At 43.1% G+C, this 18,285-nt stretch overlaps 1 pseudogene; it reads right to left on the reverse strand.

Annotated features, from left to right (window-relative positions):
• Positions 1-5,066: 5,066 nt before the first annotated feature.
• LOC135520387 (U3 small nucleolar RNA-associated protein 6 homolog) lies at positions 5,067-18,064 on the reverse strand (annotated as a pseudogene).
• Positions 18,065-18,285: the final 221 nt, after the last annotated feature.

Below are 18,285 nucleotides of genomic sequence, written 5' to 3' on the forward strand. Positions count from 1 at the left end.
GAAAGGTAGTGCGTGATCCAGAAGGAGAGGCCTGAGTAGTTGCGCTCACCAGTAGCCCTCCTCTTACTGATGAGCTCTGGCTTTTACTGGACATGAGGTGACAAAATGACCAGCGGAGCCGCAGTAGAGACAGAGGCGATTGGTGATTCTCCGTTCCCTCTCCTTGGCCGAGATGCGAATACCCCCAGCTGCATAGGCTCAGCATCCGAGCCGGCGGAGGAGGGTGGCAGTGAAGCGGCAGGTGGCAGTGATGTGGAGAGGGGAGCAACGGAGAACGTGAGCTCCTTTCCACGAGCTCGGCGACGAAGATCAAACCGTCGCTCTATGCGAATAGCGAGAGCTATTAAGGAGTCCAGACTGGAAGGAACCTCCCGGGAGAGGATCTCATCCTTAACCTCGACGTGGAGACCCTCCAGAAAACGAGCGAGCAAAGCCGGCTCGTTCCAGTCACTAGAGGCAGCGAGAGTGCGAAACTCAATAGAATAATCCGTTATGGATCTATTCCCCTGACATAGGGAAGACAGGGCCCTGGAAGCCTCCTCGCCAAAAACAGAACGGTCAAAAACCCGTATCATCTCCTCCTTAAAGTTCTGATACTGGTTAATACACTCAGCCCTCGCCTCCCAGACTGCCGTGCCCCACTCACGCGCCCGTCCGGTAAGGAGAGAAATGACGTAGGCGATGCGGGCTGCGCTCCTGGAGTAGGTGTTGGGCTGGAGAGAGAACACCACATCACACTGAGTGAGGAATGAGCGGCACTCAGTGGGCTCCCCAGAGTAACACGGCGGGTTGTTGATCCTAGGCTCCGGAGACTCGGAAACCAAGGAAGTGGGCGGTGGATCGAGGTGGAGTTGGTGAACCTGTCTTGTGAGGTCGGAGACTTGGACGGCCAGGGTCTCAACGGCATGTTGAGCAGCAGACAATTCCTCCTCGTGTCTGCCTAGCATCGCTCCCTGGATCTCGACGGCGGAGTGAAAAGGGTCCGGAGCCGCTGGGTCCATTCTTGGTCTGATTCTTCTGTTATGAACTTGAGTGAAGACCCAAAAGCGGTTTTAACAGAAAACAGAGTTCTTTAATGAAAATACAGGAATGGCATAAATCCTCTTCCAACGTTGTCAGGGGAACAAAAAGAACGTTAGTATAGTGCAGGATGCTTCAGCCAGGCAGACTCCGACAGGACAGGACAAGGTGGAAGCAAACGAGACGACAGCTTGCTTCTGGCATCAAAAAACACAAACAAGAATCAGACACTGAAAGTAGCAGGAACAGAGAAAGAAATAGAGACCTAATCAGAGGGGGAAGAGAGAACAGGTGTGAAGAGTGAAAGAGCTAGTTAGGGCAGATGTAGAACAGCTGAGGAATGAGAGACAGAGAAGGTAACCTAAAAAGACCAGCAGAGAGAGAGAATCAAGAGAAAGGACAGGAACAGACATAACAAGACATGACACTTTGGTCATTAATATGGTCAAATCCAGAAACTATAATTTCGAAAACAAAATGTTTATTCTTTCAGTGAAATACGGATCCGTTCCATATTTTATTGAACGGGTGGCAACCCTAAGTCTAAATATTGCTGTTACATTGCACAACCTTCAATGTTATGTCATAATTATGTAAAATTCTGGCAAATTAGTTTGCAACGAGCCAGGCGGCCCAAACTGTTGCATATACCCTGACTTTGCTTGCACAACGCAAGATAAGTGACACAATGTCCCTAGTTAATATTGCCTGCTATCATGAATTTCTTTTAACTAAATATGCAGGTTTAAAAATATATACTTCTGTGTATTGATTTTAAGAAAGGCGTTGATGCTTATGGTGAGGTACATTTGTGCAAAGATTGTGCTTTTTTTGGCAATGAGCTTTTGTTAAATCATCTCCCGTTTGGTGTGGTTGAAGTAAGCTGTGATTCGATGATAAATTAACAGCCACCACATTGATTATATGCAGCGCAGAACAAGCTCGTTAACCTAGTAATATCATCAACCATGTGTAGCTAACTAGTGATTATGTGAAGATTGATTGTTTTTTGTAAGGTAAGTTTAATGCTAGCTAGCAACTTACCTTGGCTCCTTGCTGCATTTGTGTAACAGGTGGTCAGCCTGCCACACAATTTCCTCGTTTATTGCAATGTCATCGGCGTCCATAAATGCTGATTACCATTTGTTATGAAGACTTGAAATTGGCCCTAATTAAATCGGTGGGCCTCTACTCTAAAGACCAATGTATCAAACTAAAATACAAAATACTTTTGCAAAGTATTGTATTTAGAATGATTTATTTTTTAATACAAAATACATTTGCAAGTACACGCCTTCACTACAACAATAGTCTTAGTAACGGAAACAAAAACAACAACATTTAACTTGCTATGACTGTAATATGTGGTTGTTTATCTACCTTGGTTGAATGCACTGACTGTAAGTCGCTATGGATAAATGTCTGCTAAATGACCTAAATGTAAAAATGAACAATTGCAAAGCACACTGGGTAATATTATTGGCCTCATTTTTTGGGTGGAGCTCATCAATAATACCCACCATGCTTTGCAGGTGGACATTTTTCATTTACATGTTCACTCAGCAGACACTCATTTAACACCATAGTGCCGTGACTTCTGATACCGATTCAGGGTGAAAGGGTGCCACCAAATGTTGAACCACTACAAAATAAAAAATAGTATAGAAAATTATTTTGCATTTTGAAAATATAAATTACAGGTCTCGAAAGTATCTTGTTACAAACTACATTGGATTGTAGTTCAGGCCGGTGAAATACAAATGACAAAATATTCTAAAGTAATTTACATTTCAAACACATGTAAAAGGAATACTGCCCATCTCTGGATGTGGGGATGCTAAAACCACAGAGATACCTCAACCTGCAGACTGTAATGTAATAGCGCACTAAAGGGATGCTAACTATCATTAGGTTTTCCTGCCTTAATATGCCTCAAGTGGTTTCACTCCCCAGATGGAATAACAGTATTAGTTAGATAGGTTTTCATGTTGGCACTAACTGAATGTTTTGGTACATTGTTTATAAATGCTTCAGTTTCAGTAATGCTTGCACTCATCATTAAAAGGGTATTAAACACATTGTAGGCCTTAAAAAAAGCCATGAATGTTGTATATCAATTTAAATTGTACACTTGCTACAATATATGACGAATACACAATGTTTGCCCTATCATCTTGTTCAGATTGCTAAAATGGGCCTCAGTAAAATGTTTCAGGTAAATCAAATGTGACAAAGGCCTCCTTGACAATACAACATTTAATAATCGCCTGGATCTTTGTGTGAATGTACAGTGCCTTCAGCCTTATTCTAAAATGGATTAAATAAAAACATTTCCTCAGCAATCTACTCACCATACCCCAGAATGACAAAGCAAATACAAGTTCTTAGTATTTTTTGCTAATAAAAAAAGAAATGAAAAACATACCTTATTTGCATAAGTATTCAGTCCATTTGCTATGAGACTCGAAAATTGAGCTCAGGTGCATCCTGTTTCCATTGATAATCCTTGATGTTTCTACAAATTATTTTGTAGTAGTCCACCTTTGGTAAATTCAATTGATTGGACATGATTTGGAAAGGCACACACCTGTCTATATAACATCCCACAGTTGACAGTGCTTGTCAGAGCAAAAACCAAGCCATGATGTCAAAGGAATTGTCCGTAGAGCTCAGAGACAAGATTGTGTCGAGGCACAGATCTGGGGAAGGGTACCAAAAAAAATGCTACAGCATTGAAAGTCCCAAGAACACACTGGTCTCCATCATTCTTAAATGGAAGAAGTTTGGAACCACCAAGATTCTTCCTAGAGCTGGCCGCCCCGCCAAACTGAGCAATCTGGGGAGAAGGGCCCTGGTCAGGGAGGTGACCAAGAACCTGATGGTCACTCTGACAGAGCTCTAGAGTTCCTCTGTGGAGATGGGAGAACCTTCTAGAAGGACAACCATCTCTGTAGCACTCCACCAAGCAGGCCTTTGTGGTAGAGTGGCCAGACGGAAGCCACTCCTCAGTAAAGGTCACGTGACAGCCCACTTGGGAGTGTGCCAAAAGGCACCCACAAACTCTGACCATGAGAAACAAAATCTTCTGGTCTGATGAAACCAAGATTGAACTCTTTGGCCTGAATGCAAAGTTTCACATCTGGAGGAAACCTGGCACCATCCCAAGCATGGTAGTGGTAGCATCATGCTGTGGGGATGTTTTTCAGTGGCAGGGACCGGGAGACTAGTCAGGATCGAGGCAAAGATGAACAGAGCAACGTAGAGAGAGATCCTTAATGAAAACCTGCTCCAGAGTACTCAGGACCTCAGGCTGTGGCGAAAGTTCACCTTCCAACAAGACAACGACCCTAAGCACACAGCAAAGACAACGCAGGAGTGGCTTCAGGTCTGAATGTCCTTGAATGTCCCAGCCAGAATCCGATTGAGCATCTCTGGAGACCTGAAAATATCTGAGCAGCAACGCTCCCCATCCAACATGACAGAGCTTGAGAGGATCTGCAGAAAAGAATGGGAGAAACTCCCCATATTTTACTGCTGCTCTTTAATTACTTGTTCCTTTTATTTCTTATTCATATTTTTTTTAACTGCATTGTTGGTTAGGGGCATGTAAAGTAAGCATTTCACTGTAACGTCTACCTACACCTGTTGTATTCGGTGCATGTGACAAATAACATACCCAAGAAGACTCAAGTCTGTAATCGCTGCCAAAGGTGCTTCAACAAAAGTAGAGTAAAGGGTCTGAATACTTATGTAAATGTGATATTTCACTTTTATTTTGTATAAATTAGCAATAATTTCTAAACACCTGTTTTTGATTTGTCATTATGGGGTATTGTGTGTAGATTGATGAGGAAAAAAACTATTTACATTTTTGAATAAGGCTGTAATGTAACAAAATGTGGAAAAAGTCAAGGGGTCTGTACTAAGGTACAGGAGAGTGCAATGTTCTGACTGCAGATAAATGTCTTGTATAGAGCTGAATCTGTTAACACTAATCAAGAAAAGGTTTTGCAGAGCCCTGGTTGGTCAGTGGATCTACTGCTATCCCTAGGCTCCAATCTGAGGAAGCAAGTCAGGGGTCGTTATGCTCATAATACTCACATGTATTTAAGTAGTCATGTGACGCACTGGTTATTGAAACAGAAGAACGATAATCCCATGTGCTACAATGTGTGATATTGACCTACAGACGGAACACTGTAGAAACACCCTGACCAAGGAGACTGTAGGGATGTTTTTATTTCAAGTTAACAGGCAACAAAGTTAATGTTTTGTAAATACGTAATACATGTTATTTTCACTGATGTGTACATTAACATAACTCTTAAAAAAAATAAAATGATTCAAGTTGGAAACTTGTATGAAACACCACGTTGAATGCAAAATGCAAGGAAATGTAAAGTACAAATTGAATTTGATCATATAAAGTGTGTTCTAGATGTGTCCAGTCTGCAGCAGGGTGTACTGGGCAGTGAATCTCTCCACACTCTCCCCCTCCAGCAGCTTCATGGCTCTCCAGTGGATCTTCCCACAGCTTTCTGGCTGGCCTCTGGGCCCAAGCTCCTCTCGGATGTACTCCAGCCACAGATCTGGAGGGAAAAAGCCATACAGACAGTCCTGAGTGACCATCTCAACTTACTTTGTCCCAGAAAACTACATGGAAGTAAAGGTTTATATTCATGCCATACTAAAACACCTCAAATCAGCTAATCAACGTTGCTGTTGATTCAGGTGTGTTAATGTTGGGCTGGAATAAAAGCCTGCAAAACCTGTAGTTCCAACCACGTATGTCTTGTTCATTCTTCTACTGGCCTATTGGAAGTCTTTGAGTTGTTAAGTGTAGCAACTGACATGTAAAAATCCCTGTGGGACTTGTTTGAAATGGGCTGCTTCGAATGCACTTTTCAGAATCTCACCATCATCTGTGGAGCCGAATTCCCTCAGGGCTCTCTCATAGAAGTCCCTCAGGTTGCTCATCTTGGGAGTCTCCTAAAAGAACAGTCACACCATTCCAGTTAGTACAACAGCCTTGCCAATGACCATAGCCCGTTGGTCAGAACAGACTTACAAAAATCCTAACATTAGTGTGAAAAGTTAAACCTTTTATGCAACATTTTGTACATAAAGCCACAATGTGTGGCAATATTGGAACAACAGGCTGGTTTGAGACGATGCCTTGGTTGGTTGCAACATATATTTGTCTGAGCATGGACTATCTTTCCGATTTGGTCCTGCCGTACATAGCTACACAAACGCTACGGTCACAAGACGCAGGCCTCCTTAGTGTCCCTAGAATTTCTAAACAAACAGCTGGAGGCAGGGCTTTCTCCTATAGAGCTCCATTTTTATGGGATGGTCTGCCTACCCATGTGAGAGACGCAGACTCGGTCTTAACCTTTAAGTCTTTACTGAAGACTCATCTCTTCAGTAGGTCCTATGATTGAGTGTAGTCTGGCCCAGGAGTGTGAAGGTGAGCGGAAAGGCACTGGAGCAACGAACCGCTCTTGCTGTCTCTGCCTGGCCAGTTCCCCTCTCTCCGCTGGGATTCTCTGCCTCTAACCCTATTACAGGGGCTGAGTCACTGGCTTACTGGTGCTCTTCCATGCCGTCCCTGGGATGGGTGCGTCACTTGAGTGGATTGAGTCATTGACGTGATCTTCCTGTCTGAGTTGGCGCTCCCCCTTGCGCTGTGCCGTGGCAGAGATCTTTGTGGGCTATACTCAGCCTTGTCTCAGGATGGTAAGTTGGTGGTTGAAGATATCTCACTAGTGGTGTGGGGGCTGTGCTTTGGCAAAGTGGGTGGGGTTATATCCTGCCTGTTTGGCCCTGTCCGGGGGTATCATCGGATGGGGCCACAGTGTCTCCCGACCACTCCTGTCTCAGCCTCCAGTATTTATGCTGCAGTAGCTTATGTGTCGGGGGGCTAGGGTCAGTCTGTTATATCTTGAGTATTTCTGCTGTCTTATCCAGTGTCCTGTGTGAATTTAAGTATGCTCTCTCTAACTCTCTTTCTTTCTCTCTCTCTCTCTCTCTCTCTCTCGGAGGACCTGAGCCCTAGGACCATGCCTCAGGACTACCTGGCCTGATGACTCCTTGCTGTCCCCAGTCCACCTGGCCGTGCTGCTGCTCCAGTTTCAACTGTTCTGCTTGCGGCTATTGAATCCTGACCTGTTCACCGGACGTGCTACCTGTCCCAGACATGCGCTTTTCAACTCTCTAGAGACAACAGGAGTGGTAGAGATACTCTGAATGTGATCAGCTACGAAAAGCCACCTGACATTTATTCCTGAGGTGCTGACTGGTTGCACCCTCGACATCCACTGTGATTATTATTATTTGACCCTGCTGGTCACCTATGAACATTTGAACATCTTGGCCATGTTTTGTTATAATCTCCACCCGGCACAGCCAGAAGAGGACTGGCCACCCCTCATAGCCTGGTTCCTCTCTAGGTTTCTTCCTAGGTTCTGGCCTTTCTAGGGAGTTTTTCCTAGCCAACGTGCTTCTACACCTGCATTGCTTGATGTTTGGGGTTTTAGGCTGGGTTTCTGTACAGCACTGAGATATCAGCTGATGTAAGAAGGGCTTTATAAATACATTTGATTTGGATTTGTTCTCGTTTCCCCATACATTGTGACTCGACTCACTTGATCTTTCTCCAGCTGGATCATTCTGGTGAAAAAGGCCTTGGAGAAGGGCCGGCTCTCATGCAAACTGGAAAATAAGAGAAGGTCCAACGTTGTTTTTCCTTCTTCAAAATGCTGAACTCAAATGCATATTAATAGGTCGTCATCTAAACGAGGTACAAAATAACTACTGTGAATTACAATCGTCATTGTACTGATTTGGCCTTTACAATGCAGAACTGGTGAGAAATGAATCATATAATATTACTATTAATATTCAGTACCTTGTGAAGGTCTTCCTGGCTTTCTTGTAGCCTCCGGCCCTGTAGGACCAGTCAAGGTACTTCTCCTTTATCTCCATGGAAACGGCAGGCACCACAGACTGCAGACCTCTCTGAGAGCAGAGGAAAAAACTAACTGTTACAACTAATTCTCATCCAACCAGACAACATTGTATGTAGGGAAATATGGCTGCGTTTACATAAATTGGTATTTTGACCCATCAGAACAGCTCTGAAAAAGATCTGACGTGATTGGTCAAAAGATCAGAATTGGGCTGCCGATGTAAACGCAGCCTATGAGGCACTACTGCTTTTGCACTGACACAATGGAGGCTAAGAACGACGTAGAACCAGAAAAAGCTTGGTCAAAGCACTGTCTGGACAGTGCTTTGAATTATGACAAAGGCAAACTGGTATTGTATTAAAATGTGATAAACTAACGTAATGTTTTTTTTTTACATTCCAGAGACAATCCCACTGAGCCCATAATATTTCGCAACCCACACCCCGGATCAACAATGTCTTATGGACTACATAATTGCATCACACAGTCAGCCCCTTCCCGTGAGCTGCCCCTTATATTGCGCAACACCCGTCATAACCATGAAAGACGATCCACAAGAGCCATATTGCAATAAATTGCCTGAATTGATAAAATAACAATAAACTGGATACATTTATAACGATGTGCACCAGTTGTTTCTTTTCTTCCTATGAACTACTAGTTTGACTGTAGCCATCAATTGTCCCATAAACAATCACCCACATTAGCAAACTATCTTTTCACATTTCTCTAGTATAGGCTACTTTTCATGACGATATCAGCAAAATGCCTGCGATAAGGGATCGGTATGGTTGGTGTCGATAATTGATTGGTTTATCATCCCAGCTCTACTATATACTACTCACTGGGCACAGACGTCAGTTCAATGCCTACGAACATGAAATAAACTAAAAGTCATTTGAGTCTCCCTGGTATTAGTAATGGGGTTTAACAGTACCTGAAGAATTTACCTGTAAGGAAAGTCTCCCTGGTATTAGTAATGGGGTTTAACAGTACCTGAAGAATTTACCTGTAAGGAAAGTCTCCCTGGTATTATTAATGGGGTTTAACAGTACCTGAAGAATTTACCTGTAAGGAAAGTCTCCCTGGTATTAGTAATGGGGTTTAACAGTACCTGAAGAATTTACCTGTAAGGAAAGTCTCCCTGGTATTAGTAATGGGGTTTAACTACCTGAATAATTTACCTGTAAGGAAAGTCTCCCTGGTATTAGTAATGGGGTTTAACTACCTGAATAATTTACCTGTAAGGAAAGTCTCCCTGGTATTAGTAATGGGGTTTAACTACCTGAATAATTTACCTGTAAGGAAAGTCTCCCTGGTATTAGTAATGGGGTTTAACAGTACCTGAATAATTTACCTGTAAGGAAAGTCTCCCTGGTATTAGTAATGGGGTTTAACTACCTGAATAATTTACCTGTAAGGAAAGTCTCCCTGGTATTAGTAATGGGGTTTAACTACCTGAATAATTTACCTGTAAGGAAAGTCTCCCTGGTATTAGTAATGGGGTTTAACAGTACCCGAAGAATTTACCTGTAAGGAAAGTCTCCCTGGTATTAGTAATGGGGTTTAACAGTACCTGAATAATTTACCTGTAAGGAAAGTCTCCCTGGTATTAGTAATGGGGTTTAACAGTACCTGAATAATTTACCTGTAAGGAAAGTCTCCCTGGTATTAGTAATGGGGTTTAACAGTACCTGAATAATTTACCTGTAAGGAAAGTCTCCCTGGTATTAGTAATGGGGTTTAACAGTACCTGAAGAATTTACCTGTAAGGAAAGTCTCCCTGGTATTAGTAATGGGGTTTAACAGTACCTGAATAATTTACCTGTAAGGAAAGTCTCCCTGGTATTAGTAATGGGGTTTAACTACCTGAATAATTTACCTGTAAGGAAAGTCTCCCTGGTATTAGTAATGGGGTTTAACTACCTGAATAATTTACCTGTAAGGAAAGTCTCCCTGGTATTAGTAATGGGGTTTAACAGTACCTGAATAATTTACCTGTAAGGAAAGTCTCCCTGGTATTAGTAATGGGGTTTAACTACCTGAATAATTTACATGTAAGGAAAGTCTCCCTGGTATTAGTAATGGGGTTTAACTACCTGAATAATTTACCTGTAAGGAAAGTCTCCCTGGTATTAGTAATGGGGTTTAACAGTACCTGAATAATTCACCTGTAAGGAAAGTCTCCCTGGTATTAGTAATGGGGTTTAACTACCTGAATAATTTACCTGTAAGGAAAGTCTCCCTGGTATTAGTAATGGGGTTTAACTACCTGAATAATTTACCTGTAAGGAAAGTCTCCCTGGTATTAGTAATGGGGTTTAACTACCTGAATAATTTACCTGTAAGGAAAGTCTCCCTGGTATTAGTAATGGGGTTTAACAGTACCTGAAGAATTTACCTGTAAGGAAAGTCTCCCTGGTATTAGTAATGGGGTTTAACAGTACCTGAATAATTTACCTGTAAGGAAAGTATCCCTGGTATTAGTAATGGGGTTTAACTACCTGAATAATTTACCTGTAAGGAAAGTCTCCCTGGTATTAGTAATGGGGTTTAACTACCTGAATAATTTACCTGTAAGGAAAGTCTCCCTGGTATTAGTAATGGGGTTTAACAGTACCTGAATAATTTACCTGTAAGGAAAGTCTCCCTGGTATTAGTAATGGGGTTTAACTACCTGAATAATTTACCTGTAAGGAAAGTCTCCCTGGTATTAGTAATGGGGTTTAACAGTACCTGAAGCCATTCTATCATGTCATTTGACCGCAGGAAAAGGAACTAACATGTAAATACTGCACTGTGGGTTTGATTGAATTGAGCCCTTCCAGTCATATTGGCACTGGTTTCTAGCAGGGAATAGCAGTCATTTGAGGAAGTTAATATGCTGTAGGAAATTATCTGGGACAGAGTTGGAGCTGCCCCACTTTCACAGCAGCCCTTAGTGACTGTGTGTGTGTGTACCTTGGGATTCACATGTGTCAGGGCGTCCTGGAATAGCTTGCCTGTGGCGCCACTCCCCAGACGCACCATCGTCTGCAGGGCCAGGCACCACACGTCCACAGATTGTCTGTGGCGCTGGGTGGCTGCCATGGCAACCGCAGCGGTCTGCTCCGAGTCTCCCGATGAGAGTAAGACCTGCAGCTGAACCGACCGATGGAGGGACACAGGCACAGCAAACCGTTACATGTTTGTGAACCTCGTGTATCCTATTGGTTTCTATGCTGTGTGTTTGTACGTTAGAAAGCCTATGTTTATACACTTGCTGTCCTAGATTTACTCTTGCCATAAGACATATTCCTACCCAGTTCTTGTAGAAGTCCTCCTTCAGCAGTGAAGAGTCGTGGGCACGCTGAAGCACTGCCAGCAGCCTCTCCTGCCTCTGAGGGATGCCAACACACACACACACACACACACACACACACACACACACACACACACACACACACACACACACACACACACACACACACACACACACAACACACACACACACACACACACACACAGGTCAGATTTCAGTCTTAGAAAACCATACACTCATTTCACTAATATACTAGTCACATTAACACTAGATCATCAATAATCTATCAATATTCAATAATCTATCAATATTCATCAGCAATGATGGTCATGGTTTGAAATGTTAACCTTCTCCTTCAGCTCCCGGACGTCGGTTTTCCTCTTGAACCTCTCCAGGCAGAAGGACACGTAGCACGCCCACATGGCCTCTGGAACACATTACATTTACATTTACATTACATTTGAGTCATTTAGCAGACGCTCTTATCCAGAGCGACTTACAAATTGGTGAATTCACCTTCTGACATCCAGTGGAACAGCCACTTTACAATAGTGCATCTAAATCATTAAGGGGGGGGGGGGTGAGAAGGATTACTTATCCTATCCTAGGTATTCCTTGAAGAGGTGGGGTTTCAGGTGTCTCCGGAAGGTGGTGATTGACTCCACTGTCCTGGCGTCGTGAGGGAGTTTGTTCCACCATTGGGGGGCCAGAGCAGCGAACAGTTTTGACTGGGCTGAGCGGGAACTGTACTTCCTCAGTGGTAGGGAGGCGAGCAGGCCAGAGGTGGATGAACGCAGTGCCCTTGCTTGGGTGTAGGGCCTGATCAGAGCCTGGAGGTACTGCGGTGCCGTTCCCCTCACAGCTCCGTAGGCAAGCACCATGGTCTTGTAGCGGATGCGAGCTTCAACTGGAAGCCAGTGGAGAGAGCGGAGGAGCGGGGTGATGTGAGAGAACTTGGGAAGGTTACAGCAGAGAGACCACCCATCACTAGGGTTGTTGCGGTGACCGGCAGTCATGAGTCATGACCACAGTCAAATTCCACGTGACCGTTGACGGTACTCTCCTCCTATGCTCCCACTACATGAAAAAGGCGCCGATGTGTTGGTCGTACCCAACACGTTAACGATGTCAGAACGCTAATGGAATGGTACTCAGCGCTCCATTGTCCCTCTAATCACTCTGACATCAATGCAAAATGTAGACTACATTGTTCGACCTCGCTAGGGGTCGATCAATTTGAAGAAGTTCAACAGCAGATTGAAACGGAGTGGAAAACATGGTCGAGGTGGATCTTGTTGCAAAGCCAAACAAGGTGATGATGAATTCGAAGCATTTAACAAGACATTTGTGGAGTGGTTGAAAACAAGAGTTTTAATGCCTACAACCTAAATGTATGTAAACTTCCGACTTCAACTGTACTTGGTTCATAATTGGTGTAGGCTACAAACTCGAGTAATCACCTTTGAGTGTGGACTGCAGTATTATGCATACTGGATGGACTGGTTACCTTACTCCAAACTCTCCAGACCGTAAAGGCCGGGGCCAGTGTTTCCCCAAGACTGGTCCTTGTGTAACCCCAACAGTACACACGGAGAAACACACCATATATTCATCTCATTGACGGCTTGACGATTAGCTGACAAGCTGAATCAGGTGTGCTTGTCCTGGGTTACAATACAAATGTGTACTGTTTGGGGTACTCGGGTACCACGGTTGGGAAACACTGGCCGAGGCCATGTGTTGGTTCATTGATTGTGCAGAGCAGCTTACAGAGTATAGTTAACCTACAATTATAGTGAATCTGTATTTGATATTATTAGGATTTTGAATAACCTAATAATATGGCATAATTTTCATAATTAATAGGCAGACACATTACCTTTCGCTACAGCATATTTCACCACCGTGCGTTTCCATTTCCACCTCTCTCCTTCTTTCCTTTCTCCGGCGAGCAGGTGTGCATTTCTGTTTGTTGTGTGTATGTACCAGTGTTGAGGTGTGCATTGCTGTTTGTTGTGTGTATGTACCAGTGTTGAGGTGTGCATTTCTGTTTGTTGTGTGTATGTACCTGTGCTGAGGTGTGCATTTCTGTTGGTTGTGTGTACGTACCTGTGTTGAGGTGTGCATTTCTGTTTGTTGTGTGTATGTACCTGTGCTGAGGTGTGCATTTCTGTTTGTTGTGTGTACGTACCTGTGTCGAGGTGTGCATTTCTGTTTGTTGTGTGTATGTACCTGTGTTGAGGGGTGCATTTCTGTTTGTTGTGTGTATGCACCAGTGTTGAGGTGTGCATTGCTGTTTGTTGTGTGTATGTACCAGTGTTGAGGTGTGCATTTCTGTTTGTTGTGTGTATGTTCCAGTGTTGAGGTGTGCATTTCTGTTTGTTGTGTGTATGTACCTGTGCTGAGGTGTGCATTTCTGTTGGTTGTGTGTACATACCTGTGTTGAGGTGTGCATTTCTGTTTGTTGTGTGTATGTACCTGTGCTGAGGTGTGCATTTCTGTTTGTTGTGTGTACGTACCTGTGTTGAGGTGTGCATTTCTGTTTGTTGTGTGTACGTACCTGTGTTGAGGCCGTTGAGACCCTCCTCGTAGACCTGGCAGCAGCGCTTCTCTCTCCTGGCGATGTCAGAGGCCCGCCCCTTGGCTGTCTGAAGCTCCTCCCCCACCATTGCCTCCAGCTCCCGCCTGGCCATGAAGTCCCACGTCAGTGAGTCGTCTGTGTATTTGCTCTGCAGGCTGGGGACAGGACATTCAGCATGGTCAGTGTGTGTTGTGTCATGTTGAAAAATGAACACAGGGAGATCAGCAACCCAAAATGTAGCCTTACTCTTGTATAATGGTGTCCTGTAGGTCTTTAGTGAAGTCAAAGATGGCGGCGATGGTCAAAAGAGACAGGATGAAATCAGCTCCTGTGGACAGCACAGAGAAATCCATTAACATCTCCAAAACACTGTCTCTACTCTCTCAATAACCAAAGTAGACATACAGATAACTGTTAGGCAATACAAATGGCATAGAATAAATACAACGCAATGGAAAACAGCTCACCTTGGATGTTCCCAGTAGCATCTCTGTACACCACCTAGGGCAGTTTGCCACTCATAATCTCAGGGGAGAACTCGTATCCTCCCTGTAGAGCGAAGAGGACAATCAGTGACCCAGTCCAGAAAAATAAGAAACTCAAAAAGGTGTGTATGTGTACTCACCACGTCCATCTCAGCCTGCTCCAGCTCCTTCTGTTGCTTCCTTAATTTCTCAGCGTGCAACAGCTCCATACTGAAGCACTGTTCCGATAGAGACACGGGTATCAAACATCCTGGGGGTTTTAAGTGGTCCCGATACATTTAGGCCTTTTATGTGCATTCAGTGTTTGCTAACACAGCACTTAGATTTCCATAGCATCTTAGCTTCGAGCCAAATATGGCAATTCTTCAATTAATTGAAAATCAAATGCCACTCCGTACCTCCTGGTAGACCTTCTTGCTTTCCGGGTGGAAGAGCAGAGCACACAGGAACAGGTGTCTGGCGCTCTCTGACGAGTTTCTGTCCTCCAGCTCGCTCTTGGCAGCCATGATCCACAAGGCTGGAGAAAGGAGAGGCAATCAATGATTCCGCTGACGAGGCTCCGTCATCCACTCAAACAATTGGAGCAAGGATAGGACCCAGTGTAGTGTATATAGGGGTCCTTTGCAGCTCAGTTGGTAGAGCACGGCGCTTGTAAGGTCAGGGTAGTGGGTTTGATTCACAGGACCACCCATACATAAAATGTATGCATGCATGACTAAGTCGCTTTGGGATAAATGCTAAATGGCATACATTATATACCGAGTGTACAAAACATTAGGAACACCTGCTCTTTCCATGACATAGACTGGCCAGGTGAAAGCTATGATTCCTTATTGATGTCACCAGTTAAAACCACATCAAAAATCAGTGTAGATGAAGTGGGGGAAACAGGTTAAAGAAGGATTTTTGCTGCAACACTAATGGGTTTTTCTACACTCAACAGTTTCCTGTGTGTATCAAGAATGGTCCACCACACAAAGGACATCCAGCCAACTTGACACAACTGTGGGAAGCATTGGAGTCTACATGGGCCAGCGTCTCTGTGGACCACTTTCGACACCTTGTAGAGTCCATGCCCCGACGAATTGAGGCTGTTGAGGGCAAAAGGGGGTGCAACAATGCGTTCCTTAATGTTTTGTACACTCAGTGTTTATTACAAGGACATATGCCATTGACGTGGTATGTCACCATAGTATAATGATGATAAATCTACCTGGTTTCTCAGGATGAATGGCAAGCATGGAGGAGAACACCTTGCTGATTGCACCCTTTGTGTTCTATTTGAGGAGATGACCAAAAAAATAACTGTTTCAGCACCCGAACACAACATTTATTCAACGTAGAACCCAAGATAACCTACACTTACCCATTTCTTACAGAAAGCAATGTGAGAGAGCCACAACTGAACATCATCCTGCAAAAAGATAACTTATTATTGACCATTGACTTCTTTGGTACCTTCTGCATAGCGCTGTTTGAAATATTCAACATCCCGTAGCTAATAGCCATGTCATATAGGGCTTGTATGGTACCTTCCATTTAGTTGTGGCCCTTCTGAAAATGTTGTTGATCCTCGAGATGATGGAAAACTCACTCCTCTCTTTTGAACTGATAGCCGATGCGCTATAAATGAAACATGATGAGGAACAAATATTTAAAAAAATACTCCTGATACAGATATTCAATATTTCCATATTTCATAGAACTTCAAATGACTTGCAGTCATTCATTGGTTGTAAACTCTAGCATGATAATGAAAGTGGATATTATTATTATTAGTGGATTATGTGGTTGCCATGGCGCTGTGAGGCAGCCTAAACAGAGAGCTCTGTATATTTTGTACATATTTTAGATTTTTTTAAATCGGGTTTTTTGTTAAGTCATTGAGTGTTGATTTGATATACAGTTGAAGTCGGTAGTTTACATAAGCTGAGTTTGAATGTGTTTGGCTAAGGTGTTTCACAATTCCTGACATTTAATCCTTGTGAAAATATTTTTTTGATATATATTGAAGCAACATCTCAAGACATCAGTCAGGAAGTTAAAGCTTGGTCGCAAATGGGTCTTCCAAATCAACAATGACCCCAAGCATACTTCCAAAGTTGTGGCAAAATGGCTTAAGGACAACAAAGTCAAGGTATTGGAGTGGCCAACACAAGGCCCTGACCTCAATCCTATAGAGAATTTGTGGGCAGAACTGAAAAACCGTGTGCGAGCAAGGAGCCCTACAAACCTGACTCAGTTACACCAGTTCTGTCAGGAAGAATGGGCCAAAATTCACCCAACTTATTGTGGAAGGCTACCCCAAACGTTTGATCCAAGTTAAACAATTTAAAAGGCAATTCTACCAAATACTAATTGAGTGTATGTAAACATCTGACCCACTGGGAATGTGATGAAAGAAATAAATGCCAAAATAAATCACTCTACTATCATTCTGACATTTCACATTATTAAAATCAAGTGGTGATCCTAACTGACCTAAGACAGGGAATTTTTACTAGGATTAAATGTTAGGAATTGTGAAAAATGAAGTTTTAAATGCAGTTGGCTAAGGTGTATGTAAACTTCTGACTTCAACTGTAATGTCCCCCCTCATGATGCCATCCATTTTGCGAAGTGCACCAGTCCTTCCTGCAGCAAAGCACCCCCAGAACATGATGCTGCCACCCCCGTGCTTCGCGGTTGGGATGGTGTTCTTCGGCTTGCAAGCCTCCCCCCTTTTCTTCCAAACATAACGATGGTCATTACGACCATAAAGTTTAATTTTTGTTTCATCAGACTAGAGGACCTTTCTCCAAAAAGTACAATCTTTGGCCCCATGTGCATTTGCAAACCGTAGTCTGGCTTTTTTATGGCGGTTTTGGAGCAGTGTCTTCTTCCTTGCTGAGCGGCCTTTCAGGTTATGTCGATTATAGGACTCGTTTTACTGTGGATATAGATACTTTTGTACCCGTTTCCTCCAGCATCTTCACAAGGTCCTTTGCTTTTGCTCTGGGATTGATTTGCACTTTTTGCACTAAAGTACGTTCATCTCTAGGAGACAGTGCGCGTCTCCTTCCTGAGTGGTATGACGGCTGCACAGTCAACTTAGTGTATGTTAACTTCTGACCCACTGGAATTGTGATACAGTGAATTATAAGTGAAATAATCTGTCTGTAAACAATTGTTGGAAAAATGACTTGCGTAATGCACAAAGTAGATGTCCTAAACAACTTGCCAAAACTATAGTTTGTTAACAAGACATTTGTGGAATGATTGAAAAACTAGTTTTAATAACTCCAACATACAGTGGGGCAAAAAAGTATTTAGTCAGCCACCAATTGTGCAAGTTCTCCCACTTAAAAAGATGAGAGCGGCCTGTAATTTTCATCAAAGGTACACTTCAACAATGACAGACAAAATGAAAATCACATTGTAGGATTTTTAATGAATTTATTTACTAACATTGCAAGTGATAGCTAAACTAAAGAGTGTTTTTAATCTTACTTGACTTCTTTTTTTGCTGAACAGTCCCACTCTCCAACTGTTCCAACTCTGGGATTCGATTCTCGATCCGCTGTTGGACTATTTCAGCCATCGTCACTTACTTGGTGCTTACAATTTGACCGACTTCTGTTGTGAATGTTATTAAAGCATTCCTTAAAAACAAGAATAGTGAACTAAATAAGCCCAAAAGCATATTTCACACGTGTGGAAGTTGTGATTGCTGTATTTCCGGTTCGTGCTTCAACTGAGTCCGTGCAAAAACTTGTGAATTTACCCAGAAAATCCGCTTGACAAGCGAAAGACTTAGCATTGGTTTATATTATTATGCCATGCATTATAAACATGTGTAACTTATAATGGTCGGCATTTACATTCACCATAAAAATACATAACATAGACTGTACATTTCCTATCATCAGTTTTCTGGTTTGCACAAGT

The sequence above is a fragment of the Oncorhynchus masou genome, chromosome 4, assembly GCF_036934945.1.
Source record: "Oncorhynchus masou masou isolate Uvic2021 chromosome 4, UVic_Omas_1.1, whole genome shotgun sequence".
NCBI classification, from domain to species: domain Eukaryota; kingdom Metazoa; phylum Chordata; class Actinopteri; order Salmoniformes; family Salmonidae; genus Oncorhynchus; species Oncorhynchus masou.